The sequence below is a fragment of the Chiloscyllium plagiosum genome, unplaced genomic scaffold (genome assembly GCF_037043375.1).
Source record: "Chiloscyllium plagiosum isolate Xiang-an unplaced genomic scaffold, Cpla_swu_hap1 HiC_scaffold_53Y, whole genome shotgun sequence".
Classification (NCBI taxonomy): Eukaryota; Metazoa; Chordata; class Chondrichthyes; order Orectolobiformes; family Hemiscylliidae; genus Chiloscyllium; species Chiloscyllium plagiosum.
Genome location: NW_028270192.1, coordinates 3170334 through 3174528, shown reverse-complemented (window position 1 = coordinate 3174528; position 4195 = coordinate 3170334).

The window sequence follows — 4195 nt, the reverse complement described above, 5'->3', positions numbered from 1 at the left end:
GCAGCCTGAATGGATGTGGCCAGCTCTCACAGATTAGGATCTTTGAGTCTGTGGCAATCTGTGACTGAATACTCAGTTTTGCCAAGGGCTGTGTTTATGGGATTTTCGTGTATCGGGCCAGTTCATTAGTAATAGCTCCACGATCAATTATTCTGTTAACTTGTCCAATAGAATTAAGTTATTCTAATTTCCTCTTTCTTTGCTTTCATTTTATCTTTCATGTTTAAATAAATAGTGTTTAGTTTCACAGCGAGTAGTTTGACCTGTCACATTGCATCTGGAACAGACCCTTTACATTCCCTTTAAAATAAGAAAACATTAGAATCTATGCTACCGCCTTCAAATATTATCGAGGGGCTCTTGTGTGGTCCATCACACTAGACTCCTTCTCTTCCTGAGTAATAGGCTGGAGGCTCTGAATGGGCTGTCCCTGTTCTTCTCCAATAATGTCAATGGGCTAAATGGCTTCTCATATTCCTGTGAAACCAGCGTGAGCTGCTGAATGAACTCTATTTCACTGTGGCAATGTGCAGTGTCAGGCAGTGCTGTTACACGAATGTGACAGACACGTTAACAGCACAAGTCTCAATGGAGTCTGGATCTTGCTGCTCATGGACACAGACTAGTTCAGGAGCTGACGGGCAACAAAATGTTCTGAACATTGTGGAATCTTCAGTGACCATCCCCACTTCTGATCTTATGGTGGGGAGGGTGGGGGCGGGGAGACATTGATGAAGCAGCTGAAGCTGTTTGTGAAGAGGAAGCTACCCTGAGGATCTCCCACAGAGGTGACCCAGGACAGAGATGATGAACATCTTCCTTTGTGCCATGTTTGACTCCAAACACTGGAGAGTTTACTCTGATTCCCATTAAGTCCAGTTTTGTTAAGCTCCTTGATGTCAACAGAAGGCAACCATTGCCTTGATATCAGGGCCAATCATTTTTTACCTGAACCCTTGTCTCAACCTCTTTTGTTCATATCAATAGGCCATGGTATAGGCGCAGCAAGTGTTTTCTTCAAACAGATGGGATTGAATGCCAGGATTTCTCATCTCAAGAGTGTTCGGGGAGTTAGATGACTGAAAGTATTTGAAGAGGAGGTACTGGATATTGACCTGTCAGAGAATTGAGGGCTATGAAGAATTGGGTATGGAAGAGGATTTGAGACCAAGAGCAGATCAGGCATGATCTTAGTGAAGGGCAAGGCAGGCTTGGGGAGTGAACGACCTCCCCTGTTTCTGATGTACTCACATTCTGTTATTGGAAAGTTAGTGGGTGTTATTTTCCTGAATGTTATGGTTTTGAATATTGTAGACAGGGAGACCAGAGGATTTTGTGAGCCAGCGCTGAGTGAGTTATGGGGGCTGTATTCACAGTGAATCTGGGTCTACAACATGACCAACAAATGAAGCACAAGTTGCAGACAGGGGAAGCTCTGTAAAGAGAGATGAGGGGCCTCTTTCATAACCAGCCTGGGTTTTCCAATTATATTTCCCAAATCACCTCGAAACATGTGGGGCAGTCTTCAAGGGCAAAATGGTCTCCTCTGTTTCCGTGCAACAGGTTATAGGAGTAAGTGGCCTCCAACTGTTCCTGTCTAGCAGGTTTGAGGGGCTGAATGGAACACAGGAACATGGGACTGAGGAGCAGGAGTGGGTCATTAGATACTTTGAGCCTTCTCCACCAGGCACTAAAATTGTGGCTGATCAGGTTGGGGCCTACTTTTTTGTCTATATCCCATTATCCGTTATTCACTTCTCTACCAAATATTTACCTAACGCATCTTTCAATCAATGTGAACATAGAGGCACGATAAACTTCCAGTGAAGAGATTTCCGACTTGAAAGGTCCTTTCAGAATTTTTCATCATCCCTCTTATAGAATAAGAGAGTCATGCAGAACGGAAACAGACCCGTTAGTCCAATCTGTTCACTCCGATCAGATATCAAATCTGATCTAGTCCCATTTGCCAGCATTTGGCCAATATCCCTTCTCTTTCAGATACTTTTTAAATGTGCGATTGTAACCGCCTTCAGCACTTCCCCTAACAGCACTTTCTGTACACACACCACTCTCTGTGTGAAACATTTATCTTCAGGTCTCTTCTAAATCAATCCCCCTCGCCTTCAACCTATGCCCTCTTGTTCTGGATTCCCCTATCCTGGGGAGCAGAACGTGGTTGTTCAGAATATCCATGCCCCTGCTGGTTTTATAAACATCTGTAATGTTACCCCTCAACCTCTGACACTCCGGGGGGGAAACACCTCAACGGAATCAGCCTCTCCCTGCAGTCAAACCTCCAGTCCTGGAACATATGTGTAAGTCATTTCTGCAGAAAACCAAGTTGTACACAGTATTCTTAAAGTGGCCTTACCAACATCCTGTACAGATCCAACATACCACCACAACTCCTGTACTCAATACTCTGACTGATTAAGGCAAGTGTGCCAAATGTGTTCTGCACCACACTGTCGACCTGCGACTCCACTTTCAAGGAGCAATGCACCTGCAGCCCTATGCCCCTTTGTTTCACAACATGCACCAGGACCTGACCATGAAGTATATAATGTCTGCCCTGATTTGCCTTCCCAAAATGCAAAACCTCGTATTTATCTAAATTAAACTTCATCTGTTACTCCTTGTCCCTTTGTCCCATCTATTTATCGTATCGTTGTACTCTGAGATAATCTACTAAACCACCATTCTGATATAATCTGCAAACTTACTCTGTCCTCAATATTCACATCTAAATCCTTAACATAAATGATGAAATGCAGTGAACTCAGAACTGATTCTTACAGCACACTGCTGCTCACAAGCCTCCAGGCTGAAAAATATCCCACTTCCTTCAAGCCAATTGTAACTAGCTTCCTCTGTATCCCATGTGACCGAATCTTATTCATTTGTCTACCAAGCAGAATGAAATACCATCTATGAAGACAGATTGAGTAGGCTAGGCTTATTTTCACTAGAAAAAGGAGATTGAGGGGGGACCTGATTGAGGTTTACAAAATCATGAAGTGTATAGCCAGGGTGGATAGAGACAAGCTGTTTCCCAGGTTGAAGGATTCAGTCACGAGAGGTCGTGCTTTCAAAGTGAGAGGTGGAACGTTTAAGGGGAATACACGCGGTAAGCACTTCACACAGAGGGTGGTGGCTGGTTGGAACGTGTTGCTAGCAGAGGTGGTAGAGGCAGGCACGGTAGATTCATTTAAGATGCGTCTGGTCAGATGCATCAGTAGGTGGGGAGCAGAAGGATACAGATGCTTAGGTATTGACCAACAGATTTAGCCAGTACATTTGGATCGGCTCAGGCTTGGAGGGTCGAAGGGCCTGTTCCTGGGCTGTACATTTTCTTTGCACTTTGTTCTTTAAATGAACAACTTGCTGAGGTCCATATACACAATGTCACCCAAACTGCCTTCATCGATCTTCTTTGTTAACTCTTAACCAAATTAATGAGACATGATTTCCCATGCGAAAGCTACGCTGTGTACTCCGATTAGCCCTTGCCTTCCCAAATGTATGTAAATGCTATCCCTCAGAATCCCCTCCAACAACTTACCCACCACTGACATCAGGCTCGCCGGTCTATAGTTCCCCGGCTTTTTGGGGTCACTGTTTGCTTTTCTCGTCCCAATCCTCCACTGCTCACAACAGATGTTAAATGTAACCAGGTTGGTTCATGCCGATTATATCGGTCTCAGACTGGGTGAGGGTCAGTTTTAGGAACAAGTCAGGCTAGTTTCTGTAATCTGCTCAAATAGCACGTTTTTGATCCAGAGCAATGTTACTCAAACTCTGATGGAAAGATGCATGTTTGGGTGTTGAAAATATATAATCAATATTTCCTTTTCTAAAAACACTGACACACACACACACACACACACACACACACACACATACACACACATATAAACAAAATCTCTGCAACTTTAACTTGAAAGAACTTTGACCAGATATTATTGTAACTCATGACAAAATGAAAAATTGCAAGATTTTCCAAAACATCATTCTGCTTCTGAAGATATTGTACTCACACAGCTGCTAGCTATGGGATTCCATCCTGGGAGAGTTGGATTTGGCTGAATTCCATTTGCTTTAGGCAGTGAGTAGATTCCAATGGATGCTGGTCAGGGATCATCCAAAGGGTAGTTTACTTACTACTTACTCATGCATCTGTCCAGATGCATCT